The sequence below is a fragment of the Schistocerca piceifrons genome, chromosome 5, assembly GCF_021461385.2.
Source record: "Schistocerca piceifrons isolate TAMUIC-IGC-003096 chromosome 5, iqSchPice1.1, whole genome shotgun sequence".
In the NCBI taxonomy this organism is placed as follows: Eukaryota; Metazoa; Arthropoda; class Insecta; order Orthoptera; family Acrididae; genus Schistocerca; species Schistocerca piceifrons.
In genome coordinates, this window is record NC_060142.1 from 279334528 (window position 1) to 279361661 (window position 27134).

The 27134-nt window shown below is 42.5% G+C and overlaps 1 protein-coding gene and 1 pseudogene across 2 annotated transcripts in view; one reads left to right on the top strand and one right to left on the bottom strand.

Moving 5' to 3' along the window:
- The window catches only part of LOC124797855 (semaphorin-1A), a 909059-nt gene that overhangs the window by 200885 nt on the left and 681040 nt on the right, over nt 1–27134 (top strand). The window lies entirely within an intron of this gene.
- Nucleotides 4393–4528, bottom strand: LOC124799697 (annotated as a pseudogene).

Below are 27134 nucleotides of genomic sequence, written 5' to 3' on the forward strand. Positions count from 1 at the left end.
ACCGTGGGTAGGCGAAGTTCTCGGCCTCCTTCGGTTGATAAAAAGCATCATCAGTGATGAATGTCCTGTCTATAAAAGCGAAGGAGTGGAATTAGGAATCAGAAACTGATCCTTGACTGAAAAACAATGAAGCGGTAACTAAAATAAAAGAGATGGGACCAGTCCCATGTAACGTGGAACAGCTGACGAAAACGGGCCTGACTTGCGTTAAAATCACTATGAACTGTCATTATTTGATCGATTAAAATATGTTCTAGTGGGTCTACGTCCTGTAGCGGACGATGTGTGTCGTAAATGTTGTCTGGGGAGTACTGGGTCCTGAAGTGATTGAAAAATAAAAATAAACAAAGTTGATTATGAAATCTAATACAGTTATGTATAATAATACACCGAATAAAATTATTTTTAGCGTCTTTTGGGGGCTACGAATGGTCGAAAGGAAGATGATTATGCTGAAGGCCACTGTTACTGGAAGCCAACACGCATATGTGTGTTTGGCACCAACATACTCGTACTCGTAGCAGGAGATAATACGAGCTACAAGGTGTCTAGTGTGATGTGAGAGCGTGTAAGTTGGGGACGGTTGAGGAAACCGAACGCGGGCAACAGGGAAGATAAGAGAAACGCGCTGCTAGGTTGTGATGAGGCATTTCGTTCACCACGCGCACTGTTAGACTCGGCTATCCGTATTACCTAAGAATAGAACGTCGGTGATTCAAATGGCTCTGAGCACTATGGGACTTAACATCTGAGGTCATCAGTCCCCTAGACTTCGAACTACTTAAACCTAACTAACCTAAGGACATCACACACATCCATGCCCGAGGCAGGATTCGAACCTGCGACCGTAGCAGCAGCGCGGTTCCGGACTCAAGCGCCTAGAACCGCTTGGCCACCGCGGCCGGCCGGTGATTCAAAATATAATGTTGTTACTAAGATGAAAGTGTCTTTTCTTTTAATCTTGCTATTTATTTCTGTAACAAGAAAACTGTGTGCATAATAAATTCATCAGAATGAGCTACATGTGGGCCGGCAGTCGGTTAACTTGGTTATTAACATGAAATAAAGAACCTGCTGTAAGATAACCAACTAGTTACATGCTGAGACCCCTTACTTAAAAAATTCAATAGTCAAAGTCGGCCAATAAAGTTCGGTGTCCTAATTCCGTTGCAAAAGGTAATACAGCAGCAAAATAAATATAGTCATAGCTCTGTTTAATTTTCGTCTGCGTACGTATGTCGTCGCACCCCACGTCATGACGTCACGCGCGAAACCCCGACGTCCGGAATCGGTAGGTTCAACAGACCGTAGGCGGGCTTCGAGCGCAGAGGATGAGCGTCCGGAAAGTGAGAGACGTGTGGTGTGGTGTTACGTAGGAGGTGCAGCGCAGTAATGGCAGGCACGGTAGCGCGGTCACGCACGGAGCGGCGGCGGCGGCGGTGTCTGCGCGTGGCGCGTGCCGCGTGTGGCAACAGTGGGGCTCCCGCTGCCGCCACAGTCGCCTATCGATCCGTGGGTGCAGCGCCGCTACAAAGGCACGCCACGCCAGCCGGCAACTTTCCCTGCGTGGCCACGCCGCGCGTCACAACAGCCCACGGCGGGCCACTGCGACCTCTGACAACAAATACCGGCCGCGACACTGTCGGCGTCGTCCTCCGAAAACTAGGCGCGAGAGTCGTGCTCCTAGTGAACGGATTGGCTTCTATAACCGCATTACGATATTATTGCACTTGGCCTCCCGTGGCCGTTCTTGGAACACGCGGTGACATTACGGGAAACAAGTACAGGGAAGAGTCTGACATGGGGCTAAAGTTTTGAAGTTAAAAATTGAAAATAAAAAGACACGTATTTCGGCTTTTCGCTGCATATTCTCCTACCTTCTGAAAGATTGGAGGTCAAAATTGATGAAGCAAAAATGTATACAGAGTGGTCCATTGATAGTGACCGGGCCAAATATCTCACGAAATAGGGCATCAAACGAAAAAACTACAAAGAACGAAACTCGTCTAGCTTGAAGGGGGAAACCAGATGGCGCTATGGTTGACCCGCTAGATGGCGCTGCCATAGGTCTTTTTCGGATATAAAATGTGTTTTTTTAAATAGGAACCCCCATTTTTTATTACATATTCGTGTAGTATGTAAAGAAATATGAATGTTGGACCACTTTTTTCGCTTTGTGATAGATGGCGCTGTAATAGTCACAAACATATAAGTACGTGGTACCACGTAACATTCCGCCAGTGCGGACGGTATTTGCTTAGTGATACATTACCCGTGTTAAAATGGACTGTTTACCAATTGCGGAAAAGGTCGATATCGAGTTGATGTATGGCTATTGTTATCAAAATGCCCAAAGGGCGTGTGCTATGTATGCTGCTCGGTATCCTGGACGACATCATTAAAGTGTCCAGACCGTTCGCCGGATAGTTACGTTATTTAAGGAAACAGGAAGTGTTCAGCCACATGTGAAACGTCAACCACGACCTGCGAAAATGATGATGCCCAAGTAGGTGTTTTAGCTGCTGTCGCGGCTAATCCGCACATCAGTAGTAGACAAATTGCACGAGAGTCGGGAATCTCAAAAACGTCGGTGTTGAGATGCTACATCAACGTAGATTGCACCCGTACGATATTTCTATGCACCAAGTATTGCATGGCGACAACTTTTGAACGTCGTGTACAGTTCTGCCACTGGGCACAAGAGAAATTACGGGACGATGACAGATTTTTTGAACGCGTTCTATTTAGCGACGAAGCGTCATTCACCAACAGCGGTAACGTAATCCGGCATAGTGTGCTCTATTGGGCAACGGAAAATCCACGATGGCTGCGACAAGGGGAACATAAGCGACCTTGGCTGTCGCTCCGGTCGCAGGTTCGAATCCTGCCTCGGGCATGGATGTGTGTGATGTCCTTAGGTTAGTTAGGTTTAATTAGTTCTAAGTTCTAGGCGACTGATGACCTCAGAAGTTAAGTCGCATAGTGGTCAGAGCCATTTGAACCTTGGGTGTATGGTGCGGCATTATGGGAGTAAGCGTAATTGGCCCCCATTTTATCAATGTAAATCTAAATGGTGCAGTGTATGCTGATTTCCTACGTAATGTTCTGCGGATGTTACTACAAGATGTTTCACTGCATGACAGAATGGCGATGTACTTCCAACATGATGGATTTCCGGCACATAGCTCACGTGCGGTTGGAGCGGTATTGAATAGCATATTTCGTGACAGGTGGATTGGTCGTCGAAGCACCATACCACGGCCCGCACGTTCACCGGATATGACGCCCCGAATTTCTTTCTGTGGGGAAAGTTGAAGGATATTTGCTATCGTGATCCACCGACAACGCCTGACAGCATGGATCAGCGCATTGTCAATGCATGTGCGAACATTACGGAAGGCGAACTACTCGTTCTTGCAAGGAATGTCGTTACACGTATTGCCAAATGCATTGACGTTGACGGACATCATTTTGAGCATTTATTGTATTAACGTGGTATTTACAGGTAATCACGATGTTAACAGCATGCGTTCTCAGAAATGATAAGTTCACAAAGGTACATGTATCATATTGGAACAACCGAAATAAAATGTTCAAACGTACCTCCGTTCTGTATTTTAATTTAAAAAACCTACCTGTTACCAACTGTTAGTCTAAAATTGTGAGCCATATGTTTGTGACTATTACAGCGCCATCTATTACAAAGCGAAAAAAGTGGTCCAACTAAAACCTTCATATTTCTTTACGTACTACACGAATACGTAATAAAAATGGGGGTTCCTATTTTAAAAAAACGCAGTTGATATCCGTTTGACTTATGGCAGGGCCACATAGCGGCCCAACCATAGCGCCATCTGGTTTCCCCCTTCAAGCTAGACGAGTTTAGTTCATTGTAGTTTTTTCGTTTGATGCTTATTTCGCGAGATATTTGGCCCGGTCACTATCAATGGACCACCCTGTATACAGGGTGCCCCAGGATAGGGTTTAATATTCACGGATGACATGAACGCTGATTTGAAGAAGATAACTTCATTTGGACATATGCCCTAGTCCAATTGGTTTCCGGCGTGCACATTTGATATAAGAGTGCTATTTCAAAAGTAAGATCCGATGGGTCGTTAAATGGAAGCCACAGTGAAAGTTTAAAAAAAAATATTTCAGTTCCAACAGTTAGCTGCACCTTCCAGCTACTTCCCTACATAATCGATCACGATTAATGGCCCACCCTGTACATCGAAAAGCATCTCAAAACAAACATTTTAGTAAATATAATATGGGATATGAGGTACAAAGTTAATAATGTTATAGTTGTTAACCTTTTTTTTGTTTTAGTGCTCTACGTTGAGTATCGGCTGCCATCACAAAATGCTGCGTTTGGAATTGTAATAAGCACCGGGACAGCGCGGACTCAGTCCCGACTACCAAAAATGATGCACCCGAACTAAGTTTGCAGTAATCGCGGGGATCAGCTGGACCGAAGTGCAGTCGAAGAGCCTCACCGCGAAGGAACGCCTTTACGCCAAACTGCCGATCCCTGCTTGATCGCCGGCCGTTGTGGCCGAGCGGCTCTAGGCACTTCAGTCTGGAACCTCGCGACCGCTAGTGTCGCAGGTTCGAATCCTGCCAGGGGCATGGGTGTGTGTGATGTACTTAGGTTAGTTAGGTTTGAGTAGTTAAAGTTCTAGGGGTCTGATGACCTCATAGTGCTCAGAGCCATTTGAACCTGCTCGATCCTTGGACAACGCGTTTTGTTTTCGATATTTTTTCGGCGTAAAAATAATCGGAATACTTTCCTTTGCTTTTTTTTTTTAAATAAAACATCGAGCGGTGTGATTAATAATGGCTCTGAGCACTATGGGACTTAACTGCTGTGGTCGTCAGTCCCCTAGAACTTAGAACTACTTAAACCTAACTAACCCATGGACATCACACACATCCATGCCCGAGGCAGGATTCGAACCTGCGACCGTAGCGGTCGCGCGGCTCCAGATTGCAGCGCCCAGAACCGCTCGGCCACCCCGACCGGCTGTGATTAATAACGAAATAAGTATATATAAAATATTGACAGTTATTTCAGTCGTGGTATGTAGTACAAAAATGTACCCCAAATATACTATTTGGTAATCCTAACTGATCGTCTGTTGGTGAACTTTCTCGCAAATAATGGGGTGGATCTTAACATAGAAACAGGCAAAACAAGTATATCTCGCACCATGCGCAACACAGGAACGAAATCTCGCCATATTGACGTGTGCTCCAGTATCTTATTCGTGGGAAAAATATCTGATTCACGTTGCTAAAAACAGATCTATTAAATACTAATTTCAATGCGCACCAAGCGTGTATAAGCATATCTTGAAAGACAAGCGTGCACAACTTGTTGTGGATTAACGCATGAATTTTTATGGCATTCGCTCTGTCTTGGAATTCTCTGCTTCGCTGTGATGTCGCTTGATATTGAAGATGGGCGGCGAAATTCGCTACTTGTCGGAAAAAGTAAACGCCACACTGTTGACAAAGAGAGGTACATTTCGCTGCTATCACTTTCACGGTGCGTCATGTATCGCAGTGAAAATAATTTTCAGTACATGGTATACACTTATTTGATAAATTAATCCCACCTCTCGAAGCTTTATTACTTAAAAGAAGAAGGAAAAGAAAGGTATTCCGATCATCACAACATCAGATAAATCGAGAAAAAATCGAACGACAAAAAAAAGTCACAATAAAGAGTCGAATACGGACCAGCAGTTTGTTAAGCAAATGCCTTGCCAGCCCGACAGCCGATCTTGCTCTGCTCAACACATTGAATAAGGGATGCCCAAGAGACAGCATGAAAACACAAAAAGTCAATAACTCGAATACTATTAACTTTGCATCCCGTATTATATCAATAAAAATGTTTGTTTTTAGATACTCTTTTGGTTTATAGTATTGAAAATACGAATTTCCATCAACAACTTCGGCCTCTATTCTTTCAGAAACTACAGGACTGTCTAGCAAAAAGCCGAAAGACGTACCTCTTTATTTTCAATATAGAACGTCCTTGCAAAACTTGATCAAAAGGGGTGACCCACATGTCAGACCCTTCCCTTGTAAGGCCAACACATCGCATTGCGAATGATTTCATGACAGTGTGTGTATACTGTGAAGTGTTTCAGCGTGTCCCCGTGAAATATCACGATAAGAACCAACGACTAGCCCACCGAGGCGCACTCACTCCCAGGGCCAATAATACTGTGGTCGCCTAATAATCACACCAGGCCCATCTAGTGCCTCTTGCTGGCAACTGCGTACGCAAGATATGAACAAAGGAATGAAGGGAGAGCAGCGACAACTGATTATTATTTAGTAACTGAAGAAGAAACCCACCACCGAAGCAGAAGCCGCTAAAGCGTGCCTGTGCACCGGTGCTCGCCTCTGAGGTAAATCGGTTGGAATCCCGCTGGAGGATGCAACTTTTACGGCCAGTATTTGGCCGGCAAGGAGAGGAGAGGGAGTGGGTAAAGAACCTGATCACCAGTCCGTGCGCCAGTTACCTGAATTAAATTTCAAACCTCACCGCAGTGTTTCATGAAGGGAGGGTATGGACACAGTTGACGGTGATCCACCTGTAAGCCCGACAGCTCCCTTGGATTTATTAGAGAGGAGTGTGCTACGTGTCGCACCGGGTTTTACCCTCTCCTTTCCTGTCATCCATAACAACAGAAACATCACATTGCAGTATACACGCAAAGTTACACCAGGGACAGCCAAGAATTCGGCGCGGGAGCAGTGTTCTTGCTCGTGTCCGTAGCTGTCTCGCCTGACTGCACGCTTCCCCCCACTGCCACGCCACGCTCTCTGAGCATGAGGAGGGGCAAGAAAGCATCTCATTTAAATGGCAGTCCAGTCGCACGGCTTACAACATGATTCCATATTTCTCAACAACATAGATAACAAACAAAACAAATTTTCAGTTCGTTTTATTCTGCTTGGCAAGACAATTTTTATCTGGTACAAACATTTTACAATTTTTCACACTTACGATGCCATATAATCATGACTGGCTCACTTTCATACTCGAAGAAATCGTGACACACATGACCACATGTTGATCTAAATATTTTCTCACGTTTGCAACCTCATTCTGAAGACGCGGAAACTCTTACCTAGCAAAACAACATGGACCTCCTGGACAATATTAATGTAAAGAAATTTGTGTTTTAAACAGGAATTACATTGTAGATCAATTAGTACCCTACATGCATGCAAAGGCGCTTTCAACTGAAACTGCGAACGGTATCGAAAGCAGTTGCAAGATTGGCAGTGTTATCAGAACGTTTAGAAAGCTATCCTTGTAATTCTTTCAAGACCGCAATGCATTCTTCAGACCTCGTTTTCTTCTTGACACCAGTGAGCTTACAGGAATGGACAGAGTTTTTGTCAGAATTTTTCACTGTCACAATGCGATTTTCTTTTTAAATGCATCCCCATCAAATCAGATACAAGTTGTTTCTCACTTTTCAGTGTCTTACTGTCGTCAGTCCGCAGTCCAGTCGATTTAAAATGTGAGATCAGCAGTCCATTCCAGATGTTCTCATTTTCGTGCTGTCCTGTTTCCGTCACAGATTCAACAGTAGCGAATTTGAAATCGATAAATCGTTTCAGCTATGCTCCTTGACTTAACCAACGAACTTTACAATAATGTATAATGCCTCCTTGTTCTTCGCACAGGTCCTTCAAAAACTGTTGTAACAGGCAGTGGAATAATGCGTGCGGCTTCCGAAATTTTATTATTCGTACAAACAGTTTCTTCATGTGCTGCATGCCTGCATATTTAACACAAAATGATTCTTGGTGCAGAGAAGAATGAATCACATCTGTCGATAGTCCTCATTTTTTGCCCTTTCATAGTCAACTAAATCATTAAATTCTTTCTGCATTGTGTTGTAATGTTGTTCCGTAGCAAATTAATGGTACCTGTCGATTATGCGGCTTACATCGCATACTAGATATTGAGGATTATTACCTTTCTCTTCTATCGTTCCCATCCATTTTTAAAGGCTTATGAGAATAAATCGCAGGACGGCTTCTTATTTTGCAAACACCCACTGAACCCGTGAACTTTTGTACCACAAACAAATAGCGATTGGTAAACAGAAACCGACACCACGATTCTGCCGCACTGCAACGTTAAATGAAATGAAATGTCGCGCGGTACTGAGCACTTCGGGAAGTACCGACGAAAGCCGAGACAGGCCGAGCCTCAGCCCGAACAACGTGCTCGCTTGCAATTCGGCACGCCGTGGCCAGCCTTGCACTTCGTACCTATACACATACTATACAACGCTCTCATATCTGCAAGGAGAGCAATGTGTGCAGAGGAAGAACACCCTTTCACCTTACTTGGCAGCTGAACCCACTCCGTGGAATTTACCAACCAACAATGCCGTACGACATTTACATTTTGGTTACTGAGGAAAAAACTGCAACAGCCATACTTTTTGAAAGAATGATTTATTTTACCATACCTAGTTTCCAATTTAGTATTGGAAGGCAGCGTGGATGGTAAAAATCATAGAGGGAGACCAAGAGATGAATACACTAAACAGATTCAGAAGGATATAGGTTGCAATAGGTACTGGGAGATGAAGAAGCTTGCACAGGATAGAGTAGTATGGAGAGCTGCATCAAACCAGTCTCAGGACTGAAGACCACAACAATAACCACCTAGTTTCCGGACGAGGCCCATCGTCAGACAACAGCGAGTTTTTCTCGTAGACATTTCACATTTTCGTTTTGAGAAAAAACTTCTGTTTGTACAATACAACATAGAGCTATGCTTCATTAAAATGTCATGCTGAACCATGAACTACGGCCTAGTTACCGTGAAATAAATCATTCGTTCAAAAAGTATGGCCGGTTACGGTTTTTGTGTGTGCGTGTGAAATCTTATGGAACTTAACTGCTAAGGTCATCAGTCCCTAAGCTTACACACTACTTAACCTAAAGTATCCTAAGGACAAACACACACACCCATGCCCGAGGGACCGAGGGAGGACTCGAACCCCCGCCGGGACCAGCCGCACAGTCCATGACTGTAGCGCCCCTGACCGCTCGGCTAACCCCGCACTGCGGTTTCGGTTTTTTCTTCAGTGGTAACTCCTAATATTTTGGTGGAAGAGAAGGGATGGAGGAGAGAAAGCACAATTTCTTAATATGAGCGTCAAAACTGTTGAAAAACTATGTTGGTTAATCGCCAAACGTAAATAGATCCTATCATTATCCAAGCCCTGTCATTTCGAATGAAGTCGTAGGGTTTTTTAACAGCAGTAAAACTGCTGACTCTGAATACTCGAGATAGCTGTCAAAAATGCGACGATTTTATTCGAAATATCGCGGCTTGTAAACCTAGAAGATTTTATTCAGGAATGCTGCAGCAAAAGCCTCCGAAATTACCCAGCATACTAACGCTACCTTTGTGTAATAGGCACCTACTACGTACTACGTAATTAACTGAGAGAGTGTATTATGGGAATCCAAGTATTCCGATTGTTCATACAACTAATTTCTTTATTACCTGAAGATGAAGATGTTTCGATATTTTTACGCCACTAGCCATGGGTAGTTTTATTCAGGCCAGTAGAATGAAAACGTGTGTTACGTAATAATTGTTGGAACCAAAATTGGGCCACTGACATTTTATGTCATTTGTAAATTTTTCTTTACGTTAGAGCTGTAAAGCAAAGAATAATGGGACAGTATAGTTTGCACGAGGTTTGTACAGATTATGTTGTTGAGAAGGTAGTATTCACCTACATGCCAGTACGTTCTATAATCACATTTGTCGTTGTTGCCTCGTAAAAAAGGAGCTACTTTAACATATAATACTGCTGTAACCTTTTAGAATCTAGAATCATCTGGAACTTTGACTTGCAAGGAGAACAGCGGCGAACGGCGACATAGTTTCAGATTTTCAACTTGGCTGTGGATACACTGGCTATCAGTAAATATCGGTTTCATTTTTATATAGAATGGTCAGAAACAGCCAGAAAAACTTCTAAGGGTGTTGCAGGGTAGGTTGTGTTGAGAAATAATTGTTCAGAAAAAATTCGATACGCTGCGCTGTTCCAGAGTTAAGTAGCATTGAAGTTAATCAGGCCGTTGCGTTGCAAGTTGAAGCGGCCCGCCAGAGACGGTGTCGCCAAACGTGTTCATCGTTTGTTTTCCTAAAACCAGACAGGAGGGCGATACAAAATCTGGACATGTGACGATTTTAAGGATCGGACCCGTGTGAAAGGTTGAGTAGTGTCATGCGCTGTCATGTACGCCATGAGAACAACTCACTATTATTGTATCTGGAGTGTCGATTCAGTATTCGCGGTAACGGCCTGCTTGGCTAACTTCAATGGTAATAAACGCGGTAACCGTATAGAATTTTTGCTTACAATTATTTCTCAGTGGAGCCTACCGTGCAACACCTTTACAAGCTTTTCAGACTTTCTGATCACCCTGTATAATAATGTATTCCTTCGAAGATGGCTTAAAAATTACAGTGTTGACGTAACCAGTTTCAGTACTTGATTGCCCAATTCAGATATGATTAATCCGCTAGTAGCTCCACTGATGTAACGCATCATTTCCAGCTATGCGTTCTCAACATCATGAAGTCGTATAAAATATGTCAATGAATTACAATGGTCACATATTTTAAGTCTTTTCGACGTAATAAATTATTATTATACAAACATTAAAAAGATGGTATACTTTCGTTTGCCAATATGTCAGTTTTTTAAATGGATCACATGTTGTAGGCTGTCTTAAAACAGCTACCTGAATTGATTCATTCGTTTGTCTGGTAGGTCAGGATGCTAATTCGGTTTGTGTTGCCCTCATACGCTTTGCCACTAACATTGTCAATTAGGTGAAAATTGAAGGTGGAGGAGAAAAAGGAAAGGAAAAAGATTACTGATATCAGCTGCACCGGGACAATACGCGAAATCAGCGGTGACGAGTGAAAATGAGTGCCGTGGGAATGTGAGGCGTGCCGAAATAGTACACTCAGTTGCGATGGACACTGTGATCCATATGGGGCAGTGGTTAGCGCTCCTCCTAGAAAGCACGAGATCCCGGGTTCGAATCCAATCCGGCAGACATTTCGCTCTTCGCCCGATGATTGCGCGTTATGTACCGATACAGCTTAATCAGCAATGCCTTCCCTTTTTTTCTCTTTCCCCCCCCCCCCTTTTTCCACCTTCAGTTTACATATAAGTATCAGAGCTGCGGATTCGGCGAGGAGTCTGTCCGAAAGAACATACACGACGCATTCATACAATTGTCAATTAGCGGCAAGCACTTCAGCCATGAGCAGTACGGATATACAGGGCAAAACTATTTCAAGTAGGAAGGCGAGGTGAGGTTCGTCCGTCCTTGAATTAATTACTTGAATAAGCGTTTAGTGGACTTCTACCTGCTCCGTGTTGCAGTTCTTCTGGTCATGCCCTCGCACTCGGTAGCGCAGTTTTGCTGTAGTGACGATCTGTGGTTTCTCTTGATGTGGGTAGCTACCTATATTATTAACCTTCATGCGCTCGCGCTAGAAATAGTCACGCGAGCGCTCGGGCCGACCGCCCGACAGTTTTCATCGATCTCATGGGGTTTTCCGTTTTTAAAGGTCATATTTCCATAAAATATCGACATAGGATATCTCACACAATATTGGAAACACATTTGTAATCAAAATTATTTATTTAACAATAAAATATACAATGGAATACAAAAAGGAAGCCAAATACCCAAATGAAATATAAGAACATTTTTTTAATTGCAATGTTTTGGGACTATACAATGTAATACTTAAGACTTGAATTATTCATTGTCTTAACTCGTCACAAGAAAAGTTAATTTTGCTTTGAAAAAAGAATTTTTGATTGAAAACGTCACAAACATTTCTGTCAGATGAAAAATGCTGATCAGTCTGTATGCATTTCATTTTCGTTTTGAGGCTGACAACAATTATTGCACGTAACTGTCGTGGTTGAATGTCGTAGACAGACGTTTCTTCCACATTCACCGCATTCTCACTTTGTTTTTATATTCTTTTTTGAGCCACACAAATAACATATTCCTCTCCTTGTAGGGGTTGATACAGCTGGATAAACTACGTCACTCTCTCTGTAATTTTCCAAAAATATTAACAAATCTTTTGGTAAATGCTTCAATTTAGCTCTTTCTTTCAGGTTTTCGCTCATCAGTTCCAAAGATAACGCATGTTTTTTCTGTCATATTACCTGTGTTGAATTGAAAAATGCGTAACGAATTTATTCCTGCCAACTCGAGTAAGCGGAAAAATATACATGCAGGCCACCTTTGTGTTCTTCTTGATGTTGAAATTCTGGAGCACATGCACATTCACAAGAGAATTGGAAGAGTCTATAAAATTGAAGAATTATAAGGGAATTACAAAAAGAAATACTTACATTCCGAAGTAGACGAGCAGAACAAAGTCTCGTAAGCGCTCGCAAGGCGGTAAACTGACCGTTTTTGTAAGTGCCGTAAGCGCTCGCAAGGCGGTAAACTGACCGCCGAACGTGTTCGGACCTATTTGAACTTGTCCTGAGAGGCAGAGAGGTGCGACTTGACGAACTTTGAGCGGCATCTGTCGGAAAAAGGTGCAACTAGAGAATACATGTCGCTCCCGCCGCCTCGTTACTTTTGTGGAGTAAGTATGGCGCGAAATTGCAAAAAGGCGGTCACTTCACCGCCCGCGCGAGCGCGTGAAGGTTAAACAGCTAACACAGTGCACAGCCCTAGTTGCAGGGTGCCTATTTAACAGCTTGCAGGGGCACTGCACATATGATTCATTCCATATAATTATTGATTGAATTTAAAAATTCAAAATACTGTCATAATCGACTCATTGAGAGATGTAACCTTAACGCAGTAAGTCAAATATTTAAGTTAGAATCTGTGTGTATGTCTCGAGCCAGCGTAACTCGCGGTACGCAAATACCCGGACTTCATTCACGAGGTATTTGTGAATGACAGCACTTAGCTACTTCCGACGAACTTTACACATAATATCAGACTTTCTGTAAAATTTTTCCACTGTCAGCCATCAAATGATAATAAAAGAAAAAAAATACCGGTTACTACATTTCCGCTTTTTATGCAGTCAAATTTTGAGCATCAGGCATGACGTTTTAGTATATTACTTCTTCGTAGGTAACTCTATATATCCACAAGAACTACTGAAAGTACCTGCCAAATTATATCAAAGTAGGACAGAAGATAGGACGGTATAAAAATGTGAGAAAACAGGTTGTTTTTAAAACAGAGCGTCTTTTACGTGGATAGCTTCAAATATTTAACACATCAACTCATTTGTAAAGTAAACAGACGTTTTAAACTACTTCATACATGGGAGTTCGCCTCATTAAAAAATCGAGGGTGCGGAAGTGCAGCAGCAAATGACATACCTATTCTCCATTTATTAATGACCGTCAAGAAGTTTACCTGGATTAGGGGACGACAGTTCAATGTCATCAGCAAAACAAAGGTGGTTAAAGGATCTGAAAGCTCATAGTTCCGATCTTCAAATGGTTCGATGTGTCCACTTAACAAGAGAGAGAGAGAGAGAGAGAGAGAGAGAGAGAGAGAGCGTCGAGTCGAGTAGCGTTTTGATACCGCAGCAAAGAATTTTCGTGGCGTTAGAACGAGTTGCCTGATGCCAAGCACGTCAACAAACGAGTAACATCTGCAACTCAAGCAGGTGTGCGCAGGTGTCCTTGGCACCCTTTTAGTCCTTCTAGGCATCCTGCCTCTATCAGCTGCCGGACGCCGCGTGAATGCTGATTTCATCGGACAGACACACATACTGAGTTAAGTATTTCTCCTTGATGTCTGCTACGCAATTAATAAATCATTTTTCGTTGGCTTCCCTCACGATGGAAAGATGATGATCGAAAAAAATTATTGTTGTGCGGGAAATAACTTCTGACCATGTATCTGGACAGATTTTATGCGGCTGGCGACTCTGAGCATTACTTTGAAATTCCGCCCCAGAAATGTAAGGTTGGTAGTTTCCCACTAAATCAGAACTTAGGTTATCTTTCTAGGTACGTGCTCGAAAGCGAACTTGAATGAAATGTACTTCATTTGCTTTGTACTGAAAGCTGTTCCATGATGTTTATTTTGTAGATGAGAAAACAACTACTACGATTTAAGTGATTTTTTTTATTGCACCCATCGTTCCCAGATGCTTCAGGCTTTTTCAGTTGCAGTATCTGTCTCTCACAAATGTAACTACAGTACTACACTAGTGGCGAAACAAAGTTATAGCTAATAGGCACCGGGAGACTGAATGCTGCCTGGTGGGGATGCGAGCACGTGACACGGTAAACAACCAGAATAAACGGAACAGAATGGGAGCCATTCTGGCGATGATAGAGGACGCAAATGGATGTCCACTGATTTAATCGACTTTGAAAAAGGTCAGGCACGTGGGTACGATCGTCTCACAAGGGGACGCTGGTCGGTTATTGGCGTGGTCGTGTCGTGAGGGTCTCTCGGAAGTCGCTGGCGATCTGTGGCAGATCTGGTGACAAATCACGATGCCGGTGCAGCCACAAGTGTATCTGAGCACACCTTTTAGCGCGCATTGTTGAATATGGAGCTCCGTATCAAACGAGTCCTACATGTTCTCGTGCTGACACGACATCGTTGGAAACGTGTAGCGTCGTCGGATAATCACGCTTCTTGTTATATCAGGTAGATTGTCGTATATGTATATGCCGTCATCTAGGCAACGAGTGCGCGAAACTTGCACCGAGATACGGACAAGGCCAGATAGCGCAGTAACATGCCAAGGAAGACATTCACTTGCGCATCGATGGGTCCTGTGGTAATAATCGTAGGCACCGTCACAGCTTTAGGTTTTGCGTACATTGTTGCAGACCACCTGCATCCCTTCATGTTTGATATCTTCCCCGACCATGATAGAGCGTCCTCCGGCATGACTAGGCCAAAACGGAGATACAGTGGTTTGAGGTGCATGATAGTGAATTCACGTCGATGTCGTGGCCGCAAAATTTGCCCGATCTGAGCCCGATCGGACACATCTGGGATGGTATTGGGCGCCATCTCCACGCCCACAATCCATCGGCCAGCAGTTCATGGGAGTTGTGTGACACGAGCGTAGACATCTGGTATCACGTACCTTCGGGAAGCTGCTAAGGACTTCTCGAATCCATGACACGGCCACGCAGAATCGTTGCTGTATTGCGTTCCAAAGCTGGACCAACAAGATACAAAGCAGGCTGTCATAATGTTTCTCAAAAAACTGATTCTAGAACTGAAAACTATTGTGTATTTGACGCCAATGAACCTTCCTTTAACTTTATATAGTGTACTCCATGACTTCTAGATGACTGCTTGACCGAAACTAATTGTCAGCGAATAAAATACAGGCTATAGCAGCTTTTAGTGGTTCGGTTTTGCCGTTTTTTTTGTTTTTTTTTTTAAGTGCCGGCCGGTGAGGCCGAGCGGTTCTAGGCTCTTCAGTCTGGAACCGCGTGACCGCTACGGTCGCAGGTTCGAATCCTGCCTCGGGCATGGCTGTGTGTGATGTCCTTAGGTTGTTCTAAGTTCTAGGGGACTGATTACCTCAGATGTTAAGTCCTGTAGTGCTCAGAGCCATTTTGTTGTGTACATAGTTCCGCGTAGTCAGCGCGTACACAACTTTCCCAATAGAGCGCGCCCCGCTAAGCACAACAGCGCAGGCGCAGCGCTCGTCCGTCTCCGCACTACGAGATGACACTGTCTCAGAGACGGACCAAATCCCGCTTCCGCCGATCCGCGTATTAATATGTAACGCAGCCAATGAGATTGCTGCTAACGTAGAACCTTTTCTCCTCGTGGATCACACTCGCGCAGTGATACCTGCACGCTCGAGGTATTATAACGAGTGTACAGACCTCCGATTAGTCAGTCTGCATTAGTCTGCATTTGTCTGTACCAGTCTATGGTCAAGTTTCAGTCTGCGCCTAATAAGATTATCATATTCCTGTACATAGCCATGAAGAGAAATGTATAGACACTTTGTCAAGCATCAGAGATATGTGAGAATAAGATTAACGTACCAAGACCAAAGGAACTTCAGATTGTCAATTGTAAATAATATCCAGAATCAAGTTAAGTAAGGTTTTTGATTTTTATTATTGTAATAAATATGTGTGAAAATTAATCAAGTTCTGTTTAGTCACCGTCAATCTGCTACTCTAAGCGCGCAAGTGGCATTTCTATCGTCTGACCTAACGGCAGAAGATAAACACGCCACAACTAGACCACGAGACATATTGCTGACACTCGCCTGCTTCGTTAGAGCGACAAGTCAAATAATCTGATGGTGTGTGTACCGAAGCTCTTACAGTACGCACACCACAGATTTGAACCATTTTTTTAAGTACATGGAAGCCTTTCAGCACTGTTTACAAAAACAAAAATGTCGATCACGATGTCAGTAATTTAATCACGAGTTTCGACTGTGAATGGAAAGAAAATCAGCCTCTTCATATCGAAGAAACCATCGTGCTACTCGCTTTAAGGGCAATTGCGGAACACTTGAATCTGGGTTAATGACTGAGATACCTCTCCCGGTACGTGGGTAAACGCGGGTTCGTTTGCACAAGTTGTAACCATTCTGAAGCACTGAGGAGGATTTTTGAATGCCCTGGTGGCAAGGACGACAGCAGAATTCCATGTCACTGTGCCCAATCGATAGCATTTGAGCGCCCCCTTCCCGCCCTCTCGTAGCGTTTGTCCCGCTGTGATGCGCGTTTCGCATGCGGGATGACGGACAGCTAATCCCCGTGGAATATTTACCGTGGGGCTTGTAGGGGACCGACGCGTTGCATACCTGTTTCAGCCTGCCTAGCTGCCGTGCAGAGCGGCGTAAGCCGTGATGAAGCGCCATTGGGCCACCATATTTGTCGGTATCATTTTGTTTTTGTTGTGTGTTTGGAAATGGAAATTGTGGTAGGAAAAGAGATTACGGAACTAAAATTCACTACCCGGACAGGACCCGACAACGCAAAATGTTCTGTATTGTGCCACTGTGGCACCTTGTTCGGTTGTACGCCGCTGAACTTGAACTCCATCGAAAAAAACATCGGAGTCTTTTCAGGGATATTTTCTGAGTATTTCGGTATAAGGCATCGGTTGTCTCTGGTGGCTCGTTGTTCTACATCTATACATCTACATATATACTACGCTACTGCGAGGGAAAAACGACTGTCTGGACGCCTCAGTACGAGCTCTAATTTCCCTTATCCTTGAATGGTGATCATTGCGCGATTTGAAAGTTGGTGGTAATAATATATGCTCTACATCCTCGGTGAAGATCGGATTTCGGAATTTAGTGAGCAGCCCCTTCCGTTTAGCGCGCCATCTATCTGCAAGTGTGTCCCACTTCAAACTTCCTGTGAGATTTGTAACGCTCTCGCGATGGCTAAACGTACCAGTCACGAATCTTGCCGCTCTTCTTTGGACCTTCCCAATCTCTTGAATCAGACCTAACTGGTAAGGGTCCCATACAGACGATCAATACTCTGACACGGGACGAACTAACGTATTGTAAGGAATTTCCTTTGTTGAAGGACTGCATCGCTTCAGGATTCTACGAATAATAGCTGCTGCTGCTGCTCCTCTTCCTCCTCCTCCTCCTCCTATTGTTGCTATTGTCGTTATAATAATGGTGGTGGTGGAGTTATTGTTCAGCAAAAACTGGTTTGCTGCAGCTCCCCACGCTAGTGTGTTCTGGAAGTCACTGTAAAACTACTGCATAAATCCATTTAAATACGCTTACTGTGTTCAATCCACGGTTTCCATCTGCAACTTTACCCCCAACACTTCTTTCCGTTACGAAATTAACGATTCCTTGATGCGTCAGGATGTGTCGTAATAAAGTGATAGCCGGCCGTTGTGGCCGAACGGTTCTAGGCGCTTCAGTCTGGAACCGCGCCACCGCTACGGTCGCAGGCTCGAATCCTGCCTCGGGCATGGATGTGTGTGATATCCTTAAGTTAGTTAGGTTTGTGTAGTTTTAAGTTCTAGGGGACTGATGACCTCAGATGTTAAGTCCCATAGTGCTCAGAGCCATTTGAACCATTTTTTGAATAAACTGATAAATTCTTTTAATCAAGATGTCCCCTAAATTTGTTTTTTCTCCAGTTCGATTCAGTACATCCTCTTTAGTTACTCGACCTACCCATCTGATCTTGAGCATTCATCTTTTAAAAGCTCCTGTTATCTTGTCTACCCTGTTTATTCTCTACGTTTTACTCCCGCACGGAGCTACATTCCATTCAAATACTTCCAGAAAGGATTTACTAACATTTAAATTTATATTAGTAGCTACAAATTTTCCTTTTGCCAAATAGCTTTCTTTGCTAACGTCTGTCTGCATTTCGTAGTTTCTTTATTTCGGCCATCGTCTGTTTTGTTGCTAACCAAATAGCAAATGCATCTACTACTTTTAGTTTCTCATTTTCTAATCTGATGTCCTTAGCATCATCTGATCTAATTCCAATACATTTCAGTACCTTTATTTTACTTTTGTTGATGTTCATCATGTAACTTGTTTTCAAGATATCAATTCCGTTCAGCTGATCTTGATAGTAATGACGTAGTTTTGATCTGTTTGGTTTGTTACCTTAGATACCTTCATTTCTGCCAAATACATTTAAAATAGCGAGAGAACCTGCAATACCTTCCATTCTAGCACGGAAGGATCCGGTTTCTCGTAGGCGTCTACTACAGTTGCAAAATTTTTTTGTATACTGTGATGTTGATACCACCGCTATTCCATTATTCAGTGAGCTCATACACGAGGTGGGTATCGATCATCTTCTCATCAGTAAAGCGTAAACCTACCCATACTGCTATGTATTACTATTTAACGCCGCCGAGAAACAAAACCCGAGACGTAACCGAGCATTACTAAATGCAAGCTTGAGGGCGAAGACTAAATTGGCATTACTGCTGGCAGCGGCAAGTAGCGTGAGCGAATGGTAGATATTTGCTGTGTTATGCAGATATTTTCAGTGCACTACAAGTACAAAGATAAATGAGGGTAAGGATGAGACGAAATGCATTTACTCTACAACGAGCCACTTGAGACCACTTGTTCCTTACACCGAAATACTCGAAGTATCTCTTAACAAGCTGATATTTTGAATTCGATGCAAATGCCGGGATCGCTTGCACAAGGTTAAAGATTAAAAATATGATCACCAATTATTTTGTTGACTCATGTAGAGTCACTAAGATTATCTGATGGAACAAGAACAACCGTGAAACAGTTAGTAAACAATATAATTGAAGGAAGTCTAACGTCTGGAAAAGATATAGGAAAAACAGGACTCCGTTTGTATCTACCGAAGGGCAGTTTCCAAAAGACTGCGATTTGTTCGGTATCATTATAAATAAGGCACAAGTGCGAACGTTGTTATATCGTGATCTTAATTTAAAGGATCGTGCTTATCTCACTCTTATTTCTAATAATAAAATATGAAATAAAGTGAAGACAAAGCAGTTTTCTTCCACTAAATTAAATAGAGCTGTATTGAGAATATGTTGATTTAGTTTAGTTTTATAATTTATGTATTTAAAGGCACATTTTTTAAATTGAAATGTGTCTCAAGGTATGATGATCTCGAGCTTCTATGAGTATTCTTGAGCGTCGATGAATCTCTTCGAATGTTGTTAAAATATTCTCGAATGTTTCGGTACATCTCTATTTTCTACACAGAAATCAGTAAATGAGTGACAGAGTACTTTTATTTCAGATTACGGTATTGTTTAATACTGCATTGAATTTGAGTACTTAATCATATTTTTGAGCAGTCTACAGTATTTTTAAGCGGGAAATTCTGAAGTTTTGCAATTTTTGGAATGTTCATTTTTACAATGTTCTTAAATGATCTGGAATGCTCTCAGAAAGCAAATGCAAATACAGACCAATTTTATATTTTTTAACAAAATTTGCTATCCATGTTTTTGTTGTATTCTGATTACGACTGTTACGATGATTGATTTACGAAAAGAGAGAGAGAGTGGGGTAGGGGGCAGCAACAGTGAGAGGAAGTACAAACACAAAAAACATAATTTGCACAGACGATCAAAACACTTGTCAAAATACGTAAGCACATAAGCTAATAACTTTTCCCTTCGTTCATTATAACATTTTTTTAAAATAAAAAATATGTAAATTTCTCGATATCTTCTATTTTCTTGCCAAATAGTAAACGTATTGCAAAATCGCCACTGAAACCTACACGCACAGAGTGACAGTGTCGTAGATGCAGATCTCATATCATTTGGCCAACACCCCCCTCAAGTACGAATATATCAGGTACAAATCGAAAACACTAATTCCTCGATTTCCCGGAAGCTATTGGGCTGTGGGCTTGATATGTCCAAAAAAAATCCCCTTATTTTTGAATGTTCTAACGATTCTACGTGGTTCCTGGGTTACGATCTTTGACTTTTTACGAAAGCAGTAGCTTTCGAGTGACCCTTGACTAGGACGTCGTAGCCTGCCAACTTGGGACTGGGAAGTGTGGCCTCTTCTTGTAAACGCGATGACTGTTTCAATTTAATTCAGTACGTAGCTTTTCAGCTAAAGTTTTCAAGACTGACGTCCCAACAGTTACACAAGATGTGCGTAGATAATAACAGCACAGCTTGTGATCTCGTCTACCTGGGTGAGCAGGTAAATCTCGCGTACGCGATAGTTGCGTTCCTCCGAATCAACGCGCGTCCCGAATTAGCGTTATTCGAGAGTCATTTTATATGTAAAGTATGGGGTCACCTTCACGTTTACTCACATATTAAGTTTAAATTAGCTGAGTCTCTTAGTATTTTTATCAAATATAACCATTATTATCTTACCGAGTCGCATTTCAATGATGAATTTGTACACCTAAAAATGTAATAAACACGCAGTAATACACAAAGATCATTTTCCATTTCGAAAGAACTACCAGCCTGCTCTTGTCGCAACCCTTTAGTGCCCTAAGATTTTGAGTGTGCTAGATATTAAGGGTCTTTAATATGTAATCCCCTGCAGCATTTCTTCAAAAAGGAAGGTGCATCGGTCATTGACAGCCTTTAAAACTAGATGATGACTTTTCTTCAGTACAAATGAACGTGCGGCTAGGCATTAGTTTCCAAAATAAGCACGTTTCGTGACGATTGAAAACCTGCTAGGCAGTAAAGCCGTTTGCTGTCACAATTTCTTTAAATTTCTCGCCTCCAACTTCGTCCGCAGCAGGTGCCTCTCCTATCATTTTAATGTTGTGAAAGCCGAAACGAGCATTTTTTCCTTTCTTTCCATCGCCTCCGTGCGAGATTTGGTCACTGTAATCACACTTAAGTCAGATGAACAGTGAGCAGGTTTTCGAAATGGTTCCACATTTTTGCGAACAGTTCTCATAGAGGATTCACGAAGTTCAAAGCACACAATGTCAAAAGTAAGCTCACCTTTTCCACAGTGATCAAAAGTTTCCTCTTTGTTTCTAATGAATATGACGCTCATACACGCTTTGTTATCTCGACAGGTGCAGTTTCTTTCCCGACATTTTTGATACAGATCTTGTCAACTGCAACTTCAGAGCTCCACTGACCTGAACTGGCAATTCACGTCTCTAAAAACACAACAGAAGACGCGCGTTGAAGAGCGCTAACACTTCACTGCTTTCGCGTACTGTTAACAGATGGCAACATTGCTCTTAAAACTAAAATCGCATATATGCGAAAACGCTGAAAAAGAATATATAACTGGGTCTACCTGTAGTACGTGATAGATGGAGAGCTGATTCTGCTGTTGAGAGGAGGCGGCGGCGGCATCGAACCTTTGAGTGACAGGGGCCGGTGGCTGCCCGACTTGGAGCTGACTGTTGCTGCTCGTGTAACAGTCATTATACCGGGGTAAGCTGCGGCGCCAAACAGCCTCCGGTTCACCTGGGGCGTGCGATAACAAGGCCGCGCCGCGCAGCGTCTGTGATCGAAGCGGCTTATGTTAACGACGCCGCAGCCAGTGCAAACAGCGCGACCCGGCCTGTTTAGTGGGCCCAACACCGTAGCCGTGTCGCTCATCTGCGAGACTGCCGCCCACCGTCATCTCGGACCAACCAGTCCTGAATCTCAGACACTGCATAATGTTTGTGGCCAGAGGGCCATAAGCAGCGGGCACAGTGGCACCTACAGTACATCGCTCGCCAGAGGCCCGCTAACATCGGCCGACAACTTGGTCACGGTCCGTCCGATCTCCTTTGTCAGTTTTTTGGTGGAATCGAGGTGGTTAGAATCCATACTAACTTGGCGAGTACTGTACACTCTTTCCTCTGTTATTTGAATAGCGAAACGACAATACAGGGTGGTCCATTGATCGTGACCGGGCCAAAAATCTCACGAAATAAGCGTCAAGCGAAAAAACCACAGAGAACGAAACTCGTCTACGTTGAAGCGGGAAACCAGATGGCGCTATGGTTGGCCCGCTAGATGGCGCTGCCATAGGTCAAACGGATATCAACTGCGTTTTTTTAAAATAGGAACCCCCATTTTTATTACATATTCGCGTAGTACGTAAAGAAATATGAATGTTTTAGTTGGACCACTTTTTTCGCTTGGTGATGGATTGCGCTGTAATAGTCACAAACATATGGCTCGCAATTTTAGACTAACAGTTGGTAACAGGTAGGTTTTTCAAATTAAAATACAGAACGTAGGTACGTTTGAACAATTTCGGTTTTTCCAATGTGATACATGTACCTTTGTGAACTTATCATTTCTGAGAACGCATGCTGTTAACATCGTGATTAGCTGTAAATACTACATTAATGCAATAAATGCTCAAAATTATGTCAGTAAACCTCAATGCATTTGGCAGCGCCACCTAGCGGGCCAACCATAGCGCCATCTGGCTTCCCCCTTCAAGCTAGACGAGTTTTGTTCTTTGTAGTTTTTTCGTTTGATGCTTATCCAGGTCGGGTTGACAGAGGAGATAGAGAAGATCCAAAGAAGAGCAGCGCGTTTGGTCACAGGGTTATTTGGTAAGCGTGATAGCGTTACGGAGATGTTTAGCAAACTCAAGTGGCAGACTCTCCAAGAGAGGCGCTCTGCATCGCGGTGTGGCTTGCTGTCCAGGTTTCGAGAGGGTGCGTTTCTGGATGAGGTATCGAATATATTGCTTCCCCCTACTTACACCTCCCGAGGAGATCACGAATGTAAAATTAGAGATTCGAGCGCGCACGAAGGCTTTCCGGCAGTCGTTCTTCCCGCGAACCATATGCGACTGGAACAGGAAAGGGAGGTAATGACAGTGGCACGTAAAGTGCCCTCCGCCACACACCGTTGGGTGGCTTGCGGAGTATAAATGTAGATGTAGATTTCGTGAGATATTTGTCCCAGTCACTATCAATTGACCACCCTGTATACAGGGTGCCCCAGGATAGGGTTTAATATTCACGGATGACTTGAAAGCTGATTTGAAGAAGCAAACTTCATTTGGACATATACCCTAGTCCAATTGGTGTAAGACATACACATTTAATATACAAGGGCTATTCGGAAAGTAAGGTCCTATCGGTCGTGAAAAGGAAACCACAGTGAAAATTAAAAAAAAAAATTATTTGCAACAGTTATCTGCACCTTCCAGCTACTTCCCTACACAATCGCAGCTCCGACTTGGACATTTGTCGTAGCGGTTTACCAACTTTAGTCTACAAATCCTCCTTATAGAAGGCAGCCACCTTTTCTTTCCGCATCTTCTCTATGCCTGTCTGCAGTTGTCTGTGCCAAACTGTTGTCTTCATAGTCAGCGGTTCATGTTAGCAGAGATCAACATTAGAGGGAGGTAAGTCCAGGCTGTAAGTTAGGTGCTCAAACACTTCCCATCGAAAACGCTGCAGGAGCGTCCTCATTGCGCATGCAGTGTGTGGCCTAGAATTCTCATGAACATGGGAATGCCCGACTGGTACGCTATGTGGGGTTGCATGAAATCAGGCGAAACCCCACAGCGGGCACTCATACTTGCCGACCGACACTATTGTTCTAAGCATCTTTATGTGCTAAAAACTGGAAAGAGGAACTTGACGCGATCGACAGGAGTACTAGAGATAGTGTCCAACATATCTGTGCAAAACTATATCTGATTTTCTCTGACATTCCTATTTCGCGACCTATCGGACCTTATTTTCTGAATATCCCTCGTATATCTGTTTTTGGGGTTGTGGCAACGAATGATGGGACAAACTTACTTGCATTTTTTTTGCAAAATTCGTTTATTGAACATCTTTCTTCGGCCACGCGGACTGCAATGTACTTTGAGCGTGAAGGAGCCGCTCACATTTTACTAGGTGTCTGAGTGGACATCCCAACCTCACTACGCTAATCGCTGGGTTGGTCGTAGCGGTAAAATTAACTGGCCACCAATATCACTAGACCTGACGGTATTACATTTTTGTTTTTGGGGTTGGATGAATTCTGAGGTGTAAGAACGAAGCGTGAATACGCGAGATCAACTACTTGGTCGCATCATGAGCGTTCTGCCGTCATTAGGGAACGTGCAGGGGCATTCAGACAAGTAGCACAAAGAGTTGGAGAACACCAACCCTTTTCCACACCAACCCTTTTCCAGGGACCACTAACAAGTTTTCGAAGATATTGCTCGACACAAACTGTAAAACGACCAAGTCAAACTCAGACCCTATGTCACTACCGTAACCTAGAACACTCGAAGAGTGCCGGTATTGCGAAATCTGCTCAACGCCCGCACATCATTGCTACACGGCAAGCAGAGCTATACCAAGTGAATACAAACTGTACTGTAGCACGGCACCCACAACGCCGTTCTGCAAACTCTGCAGTACTAAGTGATAACATGCAACATCCGAGCTCCGCCACCCCCTAGGCATACTAGTACTGATGGGGTGCAGAGACAGGGAAAACAGTCCTTACTTGAGACACCACAGTGCGGACAGGACCGCTTAACGAGAGCAAGTGAGTCGTGTGAAGTTAGCACCCCTTTTTCGAGAAATATACATTTTTTTCACAGTTCTTGATAGATGTAGCATAGTTCTAGAGTTCTTTGTACAAAATTTCAGTAGTTCTGCAGAATTTAGCGACCAAAACAAAAATACTCGAAAAAATTTTCGTATCGAAAATGTTCTTTGGCAGTTTCCGCAAAATGTAAATAAGTACAAGAGTTCTGAGCACAGTTCTGAACAGAGCTCCAAGAGTTCTTTCGAAAATCCAAGTAACATTTTTTTCTGCAGCTAGTAGTTTACGAGATAATTGCATTTTAATGAGAAAATCTTTTCACTTACTGTGAAGTTGGCACCCTTTTTTTCAGAAATATATATTTTTTTCAGAGTTCTTGATAGATATGGCATAGTTCTAGAGTTCTTTGTACAAAATTTCAATAGTTCTGCGGAATTTAGCGAAGAAAACAACAATGTTCGAAAAATTTTTCGTATCGAAAACATTTTTTGTCAATTTTCGCAAAAATTAAACTTGTACAACAGTTCTGAGGACAGTCCTGAACAGAATCCCAAGAGCGCTATCGAAAATCCCAACAACATTTTTCTATGGCGATAATGGTTTGAGATAAATTGATTTAATATGGGACACAATTTCTTTACGGAAAATATAAATATATGCGTACAACAGTTCTGATGACAGTTCTGGACACCACGTAAAGAGTTCTATCGAAAATCCTAGTGAAATTTTTTTGTGCAGGTAATAGTTTAAGAGGTAATTGCAACTTAATTAAGAATTCCATAAGAGCTCCTACTGTGAAGCTGGCACCCTTTTTTTCAGAAATATATATTTTTTTCAGAGCTCTTGATAGATAAGTCATAGTTCTAGAGTTCTCTGTACAAAATTTCAATAGTTCAGCAGATTTTAGTGACGAAAACAACAATACTCTAAAAAATTTTCGTATCGAAAATGTTCTTTGGCAGTTTCCGCAAAATGTAAATAAATACAAGAGTTCTGAGCACAGTTCTGAACAGAGCTCCAAGAGTTCTTTCGAAAATCCAAGTAACATTTGTATGTGCAGCTAATAGTTTACGAGATAATTGGCATGTTAATGCGAAAATCTTTTCACTTACTGTGAAGTTGGCACCCTTTTTTCCAAAAATATATATTTTTTTCAGAGTTCTTGATAGATATGGCATAGTTCTACAGTTCTTTGTACAAAATTTCAATAGTTCTGCAGAATTTAGCGACGAAAACAAAATTCGAAAAAATTTTCGTATCGAAAACATTCTTCGTCAATTTTCGCAAATTGTAAATAAGTACAACAGTTCTGAGCACAGTTCTGAACAGAACTCCAAGAGTTCTATCGAAAACCCAAGTGACATTTTTTTGTGCAGCTAATAGCTTACTAGATAATTGCAATTTAAGGAGAAAATCTTTTCACTTACTGTGAAGTTGGCACCCTTTTTTTCACAAGTGTATACTTTTTTCAGATTGCTTGATAGATATGGCATAGTTCTAGAGTTCTTTGTACAAAATTTCAATAGTTCTGCAGAATTTAGCGACGAAAACAATATTCGAAAAAATTTTCGTATCGAAAACATTCTTCGTCAATTTTCGCAAATTGTAAATAAGTACAACAGTTCTGAGCACACGCTGAACAGAACTCCAAGAGTTCTATCGAAAACCCAAGTAACATTTTTTTGTGCAGCTAATAGCTTACGAGATAATTGCAATTTAAGAAGAAAATCTTTTCACTTACTGTGAAGTTGGCACCCTTTTTTTCATAAATGTATATTTCTTTTACAGTTCTTGACAGGTATGCCATAGTTCTAGAGTTCTTTGTACAAAATTTGAATAGTTCTGCAGAATTTAACGAAGAAAACAACAATACTCAAAAAAATTCGAATAGCAAACATTCGTTATAAATTTTCGCAAAAAGTAAATTCGGACAACAGTTCTGAGGGCAGTTCTGAACAGAACCCCAATAGTTCTATCGAATAACCTAATTACAATTTTTTGTGCAGCTAACACGTTACGAGATAATTGCAATTTAAGGAGGGAACCTCTTCACTTACTGTGAAGTTGGAATCCTTTTCTTCAGAAATGTATAT